A 16,436-nucleotide genomic window follows, 5' to 3' on the forward strand; every position below is an offset into this window, starting at 1 on the left:
AGACGTATATTCTTTCTTCTCAAGCTATCATTTATTTCTCCCAGCCTTTCTTCATGGTCTCTTAATTGGTTTTCTCTTTTTCCTCAGCTTCCTTACTTACCATCAACTTGTCTTCTATGTCAATCACTCTCTCTTCCATCTCATTAACCCTAGCAGCTAGAGCATCTAGTTTGGATTGCAGCTCATTTAATCTATTTTTAATTTTGGCCTAGATTAGATCTCAATTCTGCAGTAACAAAGTCTCTAAAGTCCTTTATGCTTTTTTCCAGAGCCACCAGTAGCTTTATAATTGTACTTCTGAATTGAATTTCTGACACTGTATTGAAATCAAAATTCTGCAACTCTGTAGCCGAGAGCACTGTTTCCAGTTCTTTCTTTTGTGGTGAACTCTTCCTTCTAGTCATTTCGTCCAGTGGAGGGTGGCTGTATGAGCAGGCTGAGTCAAAAAATATCAACCATGACCTAAGTAAAATACACCCTAGATGAATTCAAAGAGATCAGAGACCAGAAAAATAAAAGAAAAAGAAGAGCAGAACAAAATAAAACAAAAGGACTACTAAAGTGAAAAACAAATTTTAAAACAAAGTAGTAAAAACAAAAAGCCAAAAACCAAAAACAAAGAAGAAAAAAGAAAAAGAAAAAAGGAAAGAAAAGAGGAAAAAGAGAAGAAAAAAGGGGAGGATGGTAGTGTGAGGAAGTGGTAGTGGATAGAGAATGTAGTCTCTCTGAAGGGTCCTAGAGGGTGATCCTCTTGGTCTGGGTGTATTTTGTTCTGTAAGTTAGAAGGTGTTCAATCTCAAATTTATATAAACCAGCAATACTTATATGAAGACCCAATACTGATCACAAAAACAAGATAAAAGAAGGGCAGAATGGGAAGAAAGAGAGAATATAACCTCACAGAATGAACCAACATGGGGTTCCACTTGGTTCTGGGTGTATGCTGCTAGTGTTTTAGAAGGTATTAACTTACACCATTGTAGAACAAAACAAGCAGAAAAAAAAAAAAAAGCCCAAAACAAAGACCCATATCTCGTATATCTACCAAAATTAAATTGAAATTAAATTGAATATTTTGAAGGGAATTCAGAAGTGAAAAATAGATCTAAGACATGTAATTATAGAAATATGAAAGTCAAAAAGGAAAAAAAAACTTTAAAATGAGCTGGTAAAATATTGTAGTTAAGGTGGGAAAAGAGAAAAAATATTGGAAATATTTAATCTGTTATAAAAACAAGTCATAATGGAAAAAGAAAAAAAAAAAAAGGAAAAAAAGGACCTTCTACTTCTATATACTATTTTCTCTCAGTCCTGGAGCTTTCCAGCACTGCGTAGTCAGTAGACTTGCTCTTCCCTTGTTCTTCCAGTTGGTCTTCTGGGGGAGGGGCCTGCTGTGCACCAGGCGGAGGTGTGTGCACCTGGGCGGAGATGCCCCACCCCCTGCCAGGTGCTGGGCTCAGTGTGAGCTGTTTACCCTGTGAGGCCTTTGTCCCCTCGAGGCCTTGCCTCTCCCAGGCACAAGGTGAAACGAGGAAACACAACAATGGTGGTGGCCAGATTTCCAACCCTGGAGTCGAGCTCCCTGTGTAAGTACCGCAGTCTCCCAGTCCGCACTGGCCTAGATGCTCCTGGGGGCCCGCGCAGCTACACTGGTGTGCACGGCTTGGGGTGCACCCAGCGGCAGGACAGTTCTTGCTGTCCCGCGCCGTCCCCGCCTGGCCCAGGGGAAGGCAGGATCGCTGGCTTTGCCTGCCCGGGGACCCTGGGATCCAGACCGAGAGGACCCACACTCCTGGGACCACCTCTCCTGAAGGGAACCGGCTCAGCCACCTCCACCTGGAGCCGCCCGCCTAACCCACGGGCTTCCCCCAAATGCCCTGGAGGGCAGCGGCTCTCCGGCCCTTTACCAATATTGGACGGCAGCGTGCGGTGGGCTCCCCCGCTCCCCGGCCCCTCCTCTTACAGTGACTCGGGGCGCCGGGAGGCTTCACTGCCCCTCCTGCAATTCTGCGCGATTTCCCTGCTAAGCACTTTTCTGTCAAGGAAAACTTCGCCGCGGATTTTTAAAGTTCCTGTTTCTCCAGGGTCGGGCTTTTGCCGCTCTTTTGTAGCCTGGATACTCACGGTTCCCCTTCTCTGCTTTATTCTTTTTTATTTTTATTTTTTGCCTTCCTACCTTGTTAGAAGCAAAAACCTTTCTCTCTAGCGTGCTTCTAAGCACTCTCTCTCGAATGCTTCTCTCTGAAGCCTTCCAGCTGTTCTCTCTTTATATCTCAGGTCGAGTTCATAGGTGTTCAGGATGTTTTGAAAGTTATCCAGGTAAGTTGGTGCGACCAGGTGAGGTGAGGACCCCTACTCTTCCGCCATCGTGCCCCACCCTCCCAAGAACGGTCCCTTCTTAATCTTGGTGTCTGGGTCTGTTGAACTAATAGCTGAAAATCAGTGTGCAGAGGTTTTCCAGGCATTTTGGCTGGAAGGCAATCCTGTGTGTGTGTGTCTTATGTAAAAGCATAAAATGCTACTTTTGACTCCTCTTCCCTCTCCTGAGGAGCCCTCCCAGCCCCTCTTCCCGCACTCAGCCTCCAGAAATCGGTGGCCTGTTCTGTAGCTGGAAGCCTGTTCATGGGAGTGAGGTCAGATGCTTGGGGTCTCCTTTCAAGGCCTTGTTTTTCATGACTCATGACCAAGATGAGATCTGGGGCTGCTTTCTGTGATCCTAGAAAGGCTTCCAGCCATGACCACTGGGCTGGAAGAGCAGGGTGCTTACAGAACATCCCTTTTTCAGAGGTTTGGAAGCTGCACTTCCAAACATAGCAGAGCCCTTCCGCCCAGTAATTCCAGCCCAGCTGGGAAAGCCCACCTGGCTCTTTTGAGGCATTCACTTTGAGTAAGTAGCTGAGAGGCAGCAGAGATACCTTCCAGGAATTGGCAGCTGCTGCCCCGACTTTGGTTTTTCTAGCTTTGGTGAGCAGCTCTGGGTCTTTTGCGCAAAGTCCCAGACACTCCTGAGGATGATTCAATGAAAAAAATAAGCTAGGACCGCCCCCCCTCAGTTCTTTGTTGATGCCATATGTGACCCACCATGCACTACAGGAGGAAGCTCTGCCATAAGCTTATGGGTTTGGTCTTTGTAGAGCACCGGCTCACTAGTCTCTGAAAGGAAGAGTGGTTCTGGTCTCTGCTTGTACTTTGAGCACAATATTGTTGTGATTATTTGCACTTCTCTAAGCTTTACTCGGCAAAAACCTCAGTAGGCCTCTTGGGGATGCAGCTTTTCTTTAAAGCAAGAATTGTAGCATTTTCCTAATATAAATGCACATATAGGTTTTGTAATACAAAACTCCTGCAGGCATTCGTTGATGTTTCCCTTCTGGCCTAAACTGCTGGGTGTGACTAGTTTAAAAGCTGTCAAAATGACATAAAACAGTTATTAAAACCAATGGTTGCCTCACTGCCAGAGGGCAATATTGTTCCATAAATAGTCTGCATTGCAGCATTGCTTAGAGCAAGACTGAGCCATCAAACCTAAGGGCAGAAGGCATTTTAAACACAGTAAAGTGCAATCATATGTAAAGTCCCCCACATAAGTAAATGGCAACTTTTTTTTTTTTCTTTTTTCTTTTTTTTTTTGCAGCAGCCATTTGGGCAGTAGGTACAAGTGAAACATAGGTATTTTCAGTATCTATTTGAGCACCTAAGTGAACATGTAATTGCGCAATGAGCCTTTCACAGCAACTCAATTAAACATGTAAATTATTGTCAAATGTTCCCAGCAGCCACAGAACATTTTCAGTGTCCAATGTCATTATCCTCTATCAGGCATTTGTGTGTCGCAGTACACATTTCTGCAATTAAATAGTAATTATTTTTATTTCCAGTCTCATTAGTAATATTTAAAATTGGAAGTACTATATTGTCTTTCTTCTTTTTGGCTTAGATTCATTATATATTTAATGGAACCATACTTGATGGAATCACTGGGTTCCCACAGCCATTTCTCTTAGTATCTTTGTCTTTGGAAAGGTAGGAAGACTATGGAGTCTTAAAAATAGAATCACATGGATGCATTAGCCTGAAATGTCTTTTTGGGGTACTCCCCCATGGCATACACTTGGAAACGGGCTGCTGGTAGTTTACATAGAATATTATCAATCTTAAGAAATTAATATCCAACAAGTATTTGCTCACAGTATTTTCTAAGCAACTGTCTATTCTAAGAAACAGGTGGTAATTTATGACATTGCTTATAAAAAAATGAATGGAAAAGCCCAAGTATTTTGAGGTCCTTTGTATGTGTAGGTTGGGAAGGACTAGAGATGAGAAGTCAGGACCTCATTATGGGGGTATTACCCAGCATGGATGGTAGAATTGACATCACTGGTCAGGTTTCAAAACTTCCAAGGTAATTTATGTAATGAAGTATCATAAAATAGTAGGGATAAGAAAAAGGATATTCTATGATATGGGGCAGTATTATTGCCAGCATCCTATGGGTATCTTCTGGGCAGGAACATAAGCCCAACAGAACCAGAAGAAACTGCCCTATTTTAGTTTTACTGATTTAACCAAATGAGATGGAGCTGAAACAGTTGATTCAACTTGTCTACTTTGGTCTTCCTTATACTGAAAAATAACTATGACTGTTCATCTTACTTTAACTGCTTACTCTCATGCTACAGAAGTTCTGAAGATGTGAAATATACAAATTCCATAGGGTGTTATTTTATTGTTTTGTTTTGGTTTTACTTTCAAAAAAATTATGCAAAGGGATGTGTTCTGAAGTTCCAAATGATTTCAAAAATCAAAACAATCCAATCAATTTCTCAGTAATTGGCTTTAAAGAAACTGAGACAAGAGCAATGCAAACAAAGTGCTTTTAAATAAATCATAATTACCCATGCAAATGTCTCCAATAATTTGAGGGTTTAATCAGATGACTAACAATTTGGAAGCCCTCTTACATTTGGTGATGTGACAGGCAGCAGGAATGCAGAGAAAGCAGTCTGGTAAGGACAATCTGAGATGTGAGGAAGGCAGCTAGATTAACATCTGAATTTATCCAAACTTGGGAAAATCTCATACTGGAAAGTTGTTTCTGCATTCGTCTTATTAGTAAAGATATGCATATATGTTCAACCTTTCCAACTTGTTCAGTTAAGCCTTTGAATTGATCTGGAACATTGCAGATTTTCTTTTCCCCTTCAGATGATAAAAGCATTTTTGCGTGCAACAAGGAGCAGGTGTTGGTTATTCAAATTTGGAATATACAACCAGCTTCCCATCCTGCCCACACCCCCACCCCCACCCACACACCCCCACTTTTATGTGTGTATACTGTCTTCTCTTACCACCCAATCCTTCTACTTTCTAATTACAGAAAATCCTTTAAAGAGGCACACTTGTGCAGCTCTAGATGATGCAACCTTTAACAATGTTATTTTACTCCTATTTGGGGTGGGGGGGGGGGTTGAAAATCAATATGGTATGTGACTTCCTTGCAGTATTTTTTTTTCTGAAACCAAGAAGCAAAGTACTCCACTTAGTGTAGTTTTAATTAAACTGAATACATTATAAAACACTCTCCTAATTTGCTTTGCCTAGAAAATGTTTTTTAAAGTGTTACAAATCAATCAACTAATTGAGCTATGTAGTAGGAAATGCAGATGGCATCTCTCGTTACTCCGTGTTTTCACTCTGCCAACCAAGTGCCTCTTCAAAGACAGGATTTGCATTGGGGCTGGCAATTTGCAGCCATGGCACCAACATGGTTGTGGTGCTAACGGTTAACAAGGTATAACAACACAAAATGCTCTGAGGGAAGAGATGGGATGTGGAGGTGTTGGCAAGGGGACAGGAGTAGCACAGTCAGGATGGCTCCTTGTAGTCCCAGCTCCCACCTATTCTGTATTGGATCAGGGGTAGTTGGTTTTATTTGCCAGTTCAGAGTGGTTTAACAGGGAATAGGTTCATATCTACTTTGGGGATGTATTTTTTCCCACAAATCTAACATGGGGAGGTGTTGGGGTTAGTTTCCTGTGCCCTTTCAGTGAGACACTCTGTCTGGTGTTGGAATAATGTGCTGACTGAAGGCCAAGGTGACATCTTTGCTTTTGAAGGGCTTTCCTTTTGCAAGTATTTACCTTAGGCACAATGTTGGGTGTATAGTATTCAAATACAAAAATAAAGTGTCTCTACTCTCAAGGTTCTTCCAATTGAATCGGAAACAGATAAGCCAATGGCCACTGTACAATTTTGTATGTTATCTGGGAAAGTATGTCTGAGAAAAACACAGGCAAAGAATTTAATTTTTCTTGGGAGAGTTTTGAATCATTTAAAGAGGAATCAGGAGGTAGAGTATATTGGGATATAAAGGCAATGGACTTTTGATGAGAGAGAAAATTGAGCACACTCTGAAGTGTAAAGTCTCAATTTTGGTAGCTACTGAACCAGCATCTCCCTCCAGTTCATGTTCTGACTTCTCTTCAATCCTGAATTACAAAATTATCCTCCCTGTCACATTTGAGGGTGTTGTTACAGTTTAAAGCACTGCTCTGTGCTGCACTTAGGACTGTTGTTATGTTAAATGTATCATGGGAAATTCTGATGACTCAGCAGCTATATGCTCACATGCTTTAAAAACACCACCTAAGATTTCACCAGAACCTAACTAGTTTCCTGGAGCTGCCTTAAGGCATCTCTAAGGTGTTCCAAATCCTGAGGCTCAAAGGTTAAAAGTTGTAAGGAAAAGGTAAAAAAGGAAAAAGTAAAATTGGGGGGTATCTGGCTGGCTCAGTCAGTTAAAGCAAACCGCTCTTGATCTCGGGGGTAGAGATTGTGACTCAACTCAGGGTTATAAGTTTGAGACCCACTCTGGGTGTACAGATTACTTAAAAGTAAAATCTTTAGGGGGCACTGGGTGGCTCAGTCGGTTAAGCATCTGTCCTCAGTTCAGGTTATGATTTCGGGGTCCTTGGATTTCGCTCCCATTAAGCTCCTTGCTTAGCGGGCAGTCTGCTTTTCCCTCTGCTCCCTTCCTCCCTGCTTGTATTCACTCTCTCTCTATCTCTCTCTCAAATAAATAAAATCTTTAAAAAAAGTAAAACTGGGAGGAATAACCTTTAACATTGCTAATGCTCTTATTCAGCCAATTGATGTATGCTTTCTTTAAATTTTAAATGGGCTTCCCATTTCTGGGAAAGATTCTTCAAATATTGATAATCTGATAGTTTTAATTTAAACATAGATACATATAAAGGCTAAGAAGCTTTGAAGTACTGAGTTACATTTCATAAACAGCTGTTTCTTTGGGCTCTAGTTCAGTGGTTTTTAAAATGTGGTCCCCAACCACAGCATCAGTATCCCATGGTAACTTGTTAGACATGCAAATTCTTCAGCATCTCTGTCCTGTTATATCAGAAACTCTGGGATTGGGCCTAAAAATCTTGTTTGAAGAAGCCCTCCAGGTGATTCTAATGTAGGCTAACTTTGAAAACCAATTCTTTAGTGTATACATAATGCCTGATGCATCAACATGTCTATTGAGTTCTATTTAGACATGCTAACAAGAGATTGAACACATTATTTCTACTCAAATTAGATTAAGTTGCTTACAAAATGCTAATGAACCAATTTAATTTTTTTTTCTGAAGAGGTTATGACTTGTGGCTACATGTAAAAAGAAAAATAAAAGAGAAACAATGAAACTAATTAGCTGAGAGTCATGTAGAGGAAAGCTCATGGCTGACTATTTCACTATTTGATAAGTAATATTTTGCATTTAAACACTGACTACAAATTATAGCTACAGCACTATGATAGGTATAATAATTTGCTATCTACCATTAATTCCATATGTTAAGAATAACAACAATTATTAGGTTATTCATATCTTTTCTTATACATTTCTACCTACTTTATCATATTTTGGGAGAGAGATATTAAAATAATCCACAATGATTGTGGGTTTGTCATTTTCTACTTTAAATATTTTAAATTCAGGGGTATTTGTTTGGCTCAGTTAGTTAAGCATCTGCCTTCAGCTCAGGTCATGATCTTGGAGTCCCAAGATCAAGCCCCATGTTGGGGTCCCCACTCAACAGGGAATCTGCTTCTCTCTGTCTCTCTCTCTCTCTCAGCCCCTTTTCCCTATCTCTCACTTACTCTCTCTTTCTCAAATACATAAATAAAATCTTCAAAAAAAATTTTAAATTCAAGTCGTTAGGTACATGGAGGTTTTTGCTTAATGGAATAAGTTTATAAATAGTTTATAAACTATTGTCATCCCACAGGAAATGCTTCAAGATCCACACATAGTCAATATCACTTGCTTTGCAAATGTATTATTTCCCATGTATAAAGAATGTATATGTAAGAGTGAGCACACACAAACACACACACATACTCCATCACCCATCTTACTCTCAGAGCTCATCCTCCCACATTTAAGGTTGGCTCAACACATTCTGAGGGTACAACATGGACAATGTAGTTAAATAGGAACAATTGTGAGAGAAATGTGGCTTTGCTGAGATGCTGTTGTTGAGATGAGCTTCCTAAGTCCTAGAACCAAAAAATACATAAGAAATCCAGGCAAAATGGAATACCCACTGCAGTGGAGTAGCTTAAAGTTTAATGCAATTACTGACATTTGAATTTGTTTTAGCTCAGAAAAAAAAAAAAAATTGTTCATTCCAGAGGAACCATGCAATGAAAAAGAACACATTGCATCAGTGAGCACTTCACTCACCTTCAAAGTCATACCTTTGATAGAAAAATTGATAACATTGGTCAGGATATGTAACTGAACTATACACACTGGAATAGAAATCCATATATGTGTTTCTGTGTTTTGTGTTGTGGGTGGATGAAGGGGTATCATGGTTGTGGTTACTGTGATCCTTCACCTGTTGCTCCCTCAAGATAAATCAAAGCTAAAGGGAAGCATATTTGTCCTGACAGCAGCAGGGTTTTTACTTTTTTTTTTCTCAAACTGATCATGGGGACAACACTATGGACTTAACTTTTCTCCTTATCATCTCCAAACCTGAAAAATACTGAAACAGCTGTGGTCACGAAGTTGAAAGGATTCCTTCTACCATGGTACATTTTCCTTGGGTTGAAAGTACTACTAAATAGACCCATAATCCAAGCTGTTTTGGATTCATCCTTGAGAAAGATGTCTTGACTAGAAGAAAGTGCTTAATAATAGAGATGAAGTATACCCATCCTTTTCATAAGAAGGAAATCATCACTTCCCTAAACTTTAGTATCTAGTCTATGCCTGCTTGGGAAGCAGTGCATTCCTACAGCTCTTTGAAGGAAGGTCTGCCATCTTGGACATCAACAAGGTGTAAGAGTTGTTCTGAATTAGATATTTTGCAAAGATTTTTATAAACTGTAAAGTGCTGATGCAAATATTAAATATCTCTATTTATATCCCTTGGTTGTTTGTAAGCAACTAGATGAGAAAGCCTAAGCTGAATAATTATACCCCAGGTTAAAGATGACACCTTGAGCTCCAAGACCATGGAAATTCATGAGACCTCAATGTGACTTCAGCTTCTCTATTGCGAGTGAAAAGGAAATGGAAATGGAAGACATGCATATTGGTATGATGTGCTGCTTCCACAGCACATTAGATGTATATCAACCGGACAAAACTCTCACATAAACATACAACACAAAGAGAAGAGGCTATCTAGATAAGATGAGCTGTAATTCCCACCTCCCATTCCTCCCCATGTATAACATGTCCCCCTTCTCATGTACAGACCTTCAGAATACCTGGAAATAATTTCTAGGCAAAGAAATAAGATGCTTCTACAGTGTATTTGTTCCTTATGTGGAGTCTCCAAAAATACAGTTTTCCATCACATTGTAGAAATTTATGTTCAAGGACTATAACTACCTGCCAAATGGGCAATTCCTAAAAACAACATTATGACATTCTGAGAATGATAAAAGTAATATAAGAAATAAAAAACTAGACACAAGAAGCATTTCTTGTTTGGTCCTCAAAAATAGATAGTTTTGAGTTAACTAAGTTCTCAAAACCTTGAAAATCATAACAATGTTACCATTAAATAAACAAATGATTTATAGCCTTGAAGAGTCGAGAGCCTAGTTTTTAGCTACTCAGTGTTATTTTCCCTGCTTCTTTCAAATATGAATATACCATATATTATGACAAAGCAACAAAAACCTTACTTTTACTGTGGGAAAACATTAGTACCTTAATTACACTATTGCTTGAATTTAATAAAATGCTCTAGATGTAATCATCCCTTAAATTATGGAAAGAACACTTTAAACTCATGTCAGAAGTAACAGCTGATCCTTTTTTCCCTCTAGAGCAAAATTTGGCCTTAAGAGAAAGTTTATGTTCTCAGGAAGGAAAGGAATTAGCCAAATTCAGGATTAATGTCTTCCAGAAATGCAGGAGCTGATAAATGAATAGAGTTCTAAAACTGGCAGATATCAATTAAAAAAATCAATGTCATAAAAAGCTCTAACTCCTTAATTCCTCTAATAGTTCACTTATTTCTTTAATTCAACAAATATCCATTAAGCATCTATATTGTGACAAGTAATGTTCTAAACTTTAGAGATAGAAACTCATATTCTATTTAGGATAACATAGAAACTAAACAATTAAACAAGTAATAAAACAATATAATTTCAAATAGTAACAAGTACTATGGAGAAAATAGAAAAGGCTATTGTCATAGTGAATAATTCAGTAAGACTCCTTGCATGTGTTCATTCAATATTGTTTTATATTATTTCATGGCAAAGCAATAGCACTAAATAAAATGAAAAAAATTAATAAGCACTTATTTGGTACTAGGCAATGGGACTATACAAACAACTTAAGATGCACCATTGCCTTCAAGGAAGCAGGATGTTAACACAGACAAGTTATTAATTCAAAAGTTAATTAACAGTTCAGGAGTACCTATAGATGCTACAAATACACAGGCATAATAATATAATAGCTATTAAGAATATGCTAAATTTTGTAATATTGCAGGGGGGAAAAAGACCCAAAATACCCAATGTGTTTTAGAGTGTTTATTATTTAGTTTAATCTTTTTCATAGGAAATGCAGAATTAAAATTTATGTAAATTCAAAAAGAGATAAAAACTAAGCTATATAATAGCTCAGGGATTCATATATAGATAGTAAAATCATAAAGGGAATGGGGTTAGCTCAGTTAGAGAGGAAGGGGGCTGTCAATTGGACAGAACACATGGGATCTTCTTGGGTATTGGCAATATTATAGTTCTTCTCCTTGAGAATTTTTACATAGGAGTTCATTTTAGAACTACTTGTCAAAGTACAAATTTGACATTTCTCCATGTATGTGATTTTTTGTGTGGTATTTCATAACTGAAATAATTAAGAATATAGAAAGAATAAGAAAATGGGAGACAGAAGAGTAAGGAAGGAGGGGAAACAGGATAAAGTAGCTATACTATGTGAGTTCAGAAATGGAAGCAATTAAAATGACCATGCTAAAAGGGAACACTGTATTGGGATGGATTTTGAGCTGAACCATGAAGTGTGACTAGATTTGCTCAAACAGAAATGCAGGTAGGGACATTCCAAGCAATGGAAAGACTAGGTACAGGTGCCTGGAGGTAGGAAGGCTCAAGGATGTTTCAATGATCAGAAATTAAATTAATCAATGTTAATAGAAGTGCCCAAATGGAGAACCCTTCAAGGGCATCATTAAAGATGATAACATATGGGGCTCCTGAACTCCCCTCCTCCCATGGACACAGAGAATAAATGGGTACACATGGAACAATTCTCTAAAAGAAATTCAGGAAGTATCTGGGTGACTCTGACACATCAGGCACGTGAAAAAGTGCCCACAATGGAATGGTTAGGAAAGGCTGAGACATACTCTTATCATAAACCCCACTTCTGGCATAATGCCATACAATCAGGAGGGAACCTCCAATTCCCAGCTTCTCCCTGAAGAGGGAAGGGTTTAGACCCAATATCTAGTGCCCCAACTTTTAAGACTCCTACCTGAGGGATGGGTCTTCCCAACACCTGGCTTTGGAAGTCAGCAATGTTTACATGTACGAGACCCACAAGACTATAGCAGAGAAAGAAGCAGTCATTAAAGGGCCTGAAAATTCATTGCAGCTATTACTCCAGGGCTTAACATAGAGGGGGAAGGCAAAATTTGCCCATTTCCCTGTCTTGCTCTGAAAGGTGGGGTATACTTTCATATGTTAGAAGCTGCTTCCTGAGGATCAGTCTTTTAATTTAACATGGTCCAGTGGACACCTCCTGTAACCTCTCCCTCCTGCTTGCTCCAAGTTGCACATATCTTCCTGGGAAGAGGTTGTATATTTGTCTGCTCCCAACTTTTACAGCAGCTTCCCAAAGAATGTGTCCCCAGAATGCCTGGCTCTGATAGCTGATGGGGCTTCCATTCATGAATCTCATTGTACTGTCTCAAACTAATAAGTGTTCTTAACCCACTATACCACCATGGCTTAGCATAGAGGGAATAGGCAAAAACACCCATCTCCTTAAAATGGGTATATTTGTATATTTCAAAAGCTGTTGTGTGGTGGTCAGGCTTCTAATTTAGCACACATCTAGAGGCTGACTACCATCTTCCCTGGAGACCAAGAAAGCCTGTGGACACCTCCTTTGCTGTCTCCCTCTAGCCTACTTAAAGTTACCAGTATCTCTGTGGAAGGAGTTTATACACATATCTAGTGCCCCAGTTTTGTGGCTGTTATCTGAGAGATTGTGAGGCTCTGGTGGACAAAGAGGCTTGCAATCATCAGTCCCACAAGATTGCGAAAAACAAAGAACATGTACTAGGCATAGAAGCACCATGAGTACACTTGTGATCTGTGCAGAAGGAACAGGCAAAAATGCCCATATTCCAGTTACTACTGGGAAGGTTTCTAACTATATACTTCACAGCTGCTGTCTGAAGATCCAACTTACAACAAGCCTGAATTTGGGTACTGAATGTGACCCTACCCCTGGGGACATTGATGGGTCTTGGCACACCCTCAACTACTTGGATCCACTAAAAACAAAGTATATGGCTTGAACAATCATAAAAACTTGAAAGACAACCAGGAGCACAGGTTTAATTATGGATGAGCTTCACCTCCAACAAGATCACTCTGTCAAGACTGGGAGAGGTGGCTGTTTTATCTAATACACAGAAACCAACACAATGATTCAAGGATAAGAAACAGAAGAATATCTTCCAAAAAAAGAATAAGAAAACTATTGAAAACAAATTTTAATTAAACAGAATTAAGTGATTTCCCTGAGAGATAAATTCAAAATAATGGTCATAAATATGCTCATGGGGAAAAGGAGAACAATATATAAACAAAATGAGAATTTTCACAAAGAGATAGAGAATATTAAAAAGTACCAAATGGAAATGACAGAGCTCAAGAATATAAAAATTGAATGGATAAGTTCAATTTAGGGAGATTTGGCAGCAGACTAGATCAAATAGAAGAAAGGATCAGCAAACTCACAGACAGGCAGTGGAATTCATCTATCAGAAGAGCAAAAAGAATAAAAACGGGTGAAGATAGCTGAAGGAATGAATAAGAAACCATATGTAGACCAATATATATTCATAAGGGTCCCAAAGGAGAAGAGATAGCGAAAGGCTCAGAAAGCATATTCAGAGAAATAATGGCTGAAAACTGTGCTAATCTGGGGAAAGAAACAGCCATCAAAATTCATCAGGCCTAAGGATTACAAAACAGGAAGAATACAAGGAAATCCATACTAAGAAACATTAAAAATGAATTGTCAGAAGATAAAGAATAGAAGTGAATCTTAAACTCAGCAGGAGAAAAAGAACTGTTATGTACAAAGGAACACCTATAAGACTATCAGATGTTTAAGCAGAAACTTTGTAGGCCAAGGGGGAGGTGACATGGTATATTCAAAAGACTGAAAGAAAAAAGAAAGAAAACTGCCAACCAAGAATACTCTACCCAGCAAAGTTGTCCTTCAGGATTGAAGAAGCAATAGAGTTTTCCAAACAAGGACAAGCTGAAACTTATTACCACTAGACTGGCCTTATAAGAAATGTAAATGAGGTTCTTTAGGCTGAAATGAAAGGCTGCTAATTAGTAACAAAAAATATACAAAAGTATAAAAATCACTGGTACATATAAATATGTAGTCAAATTCAGGTTAATCTAATATGGTGATGGTGGTAAGTATATCACTTATAAGTCTAGTATGAAGGTTAAGAGATAAAAGCATTAAAAATGACTATAGCAATTTGTTAATGGATACACAAAGTAGAAAGCTGGAAATTGTGACATCAAAAACATAAAACGTGTAGAGGTGTATAAATGGAAAGCTTTTGGGATCCCTGGGTGGCGCAGCGGTTTGGCGCCTGCCTTTGGCCCAGGGCGTGATCCTGGAGACCCGGGATCGAATCCCACGTCAGGCTCCCGGTGCATGGAGCCTGCTTCTCCCTCTGCCTGTGTCTCTGGCTCTCTCTCTTTCTCTCTGTATGACTATCATAAATAAATTAAAAAATTTAAAAAAAAAGGAAAGCTTTTGTATACATTCGAAGATAAATGATTTTCAGTTTAATACGGCCTGTTTTAAGTATATAATGTGTTACAGCCTCACCATTACCACAAAGCAAAAACTTATAGTAAATATATGAAAGATAATGGGAAAGGAATCTAAGCATTCCACTACAGAAAATCATGAAATTACATAGAAAGAGAACAAGAGAATAAAGAAACAAAAGAATTACAAACTGATCAGAGAGTAATTAAGAAAATGGCAAACGTGAGTCCCTATCTGCCAATAATTACTTTAAATGTAAATGGACTAAATTCTCCAATCAAAAGACACAAAATAGCTAAATGGATAAAAATCAAGACCAATGTGTATGCTGCCTACAAGAAGAGTCTTATTTAAGCTTTGTGGATACACAGACAGAAAATGAAAAAATGGAGAAAGATATTCCATATAAATGGAAACGCAAAGAATCTAGAGTAGCTATACTTAATATCAGACAAAACAGACTTTAAGACAAACATTGTAACAAAGAAGGTTATTCTCTAGTGACAAAGGGATCAATCCAACAAGAGGATAAAACATTTGTAAATATTTATGCATCCAATATAAACTCACCTAAATATATAAAGCAAAAATTAACAGACCTGAAGAGAGAAATAGACAGCAACATAATAATAGCAGGTGAATTTGATACCCTTCTTTCAACAATGGTTAGATCATTCACACAGAAAACCAATAAGGAAACATTGGACTTAAACTATCCATTAGATCAGATAGACCTAACAGACATTTACAGAACATTCCATCCAACAGCAACAGAATACATATTCTTCTCAAGTGCACATGGAATGTTCTCCAGGATATATCATATGTTGCAAAACAAGTCATAATAAATTTAAGAAGTCTAAAATTATATCAAGCATCTTTTATGACCACAATGACATAAAACCAGAAATCAATTACATAAAGAAAACTAGAATATTCACAAAAATGTAGAAATGAAACAACAGTCTCGTGAACAACCAATGAGTCAAAGAAGAAATGAAAACAAAAATAAAAAATTTCTTGAGATCAATGAAAATCAGAAGATCACAAAATTTATGGAAGCAGCAAAAGCAGTTCTAAGAAGGAAGTTCAGAGTGATAAATACATATATTAAGAAATAAGAAAGATCTCAAAAAAAATCATTCAAAACTTTATAACTCAAGGAACTAAAAATAAAGAACACATGAAGCACAATGTTGGTACATGGAAGGAAATAACAAATACCAGAGGGGAAATAAATGAAATAGAGAACAAAAAAACAATAGAAAAGATCAATGAAACTAAGATCTGTTTTTTTTAAAAGATAAAATAGACTTTCAACTAGACTCACTAAGAAATAAGGAATAAAGAAATAAAATTATAACTCTGAGAGAAGACATACAAGTGATACCACACAAAGGATCATAAGATACTTCCATGAAAATATATACCCCCCCAAAATTGGACAACCTAGAAGAAATGGACAAATTCCTAAAAACATACAACCTGTAAGACTGAATCATGAAGAAATAGGAATCTGAATGGACCAATTAATAGTGAGGAGATTGTATATGTGCTGCTGAAATGAGCACAATAGTGAGGAGATTGAATCACTAATCAAAAACTTCTTAACAAAAAAAGTCCATGACCAGATTACTTTACTTATGAATTCTACCCAACAGTTAAAGAAGAATCAATATCAATCCTTCTCAAAATTATCCAAGAAAAAAGAGAAGGAAACACTTCCAAACTCATTTTATGAGGACAGCATTACTGTGATATCAAAATCAGGTAAGAATATTACAAAACAAGAAAATTATAGGCCAATATTCTGTTTTTAATGAACACAGATGCAAAA

General features: G+C 38.0%; 1 protein-coding gene across 4 annotated transcripts in view; it reads right to left on the minus strand.

Moving 5' to 3' along the window:
• Nucleotides 1-16,436, minus strand: part of MACROD2 (mono-ADP ribosylhydrolase 2) — a 2,007,046-nt gene that overhangs the window by 279,431 nt on the left and 1,711,179 nt on the right. The window lies entirely within an intron of this gene.

The sequence above is a fragment of the Canis lupus genome, chromosome 24, assembly GCF_011100685.1.
Source record: "Canis lupus familiaris isolate Mischka breed German Shepherd chromosome 24, alternate assembly UU_Cfam_GSD_1.0, whole genome shotgun sequence".
Lineage (NCBI taxonomy): Eukaryota > Metazoa > Chordata > Mammalia > Carnivora > Canidae > Canis > Canis lupus.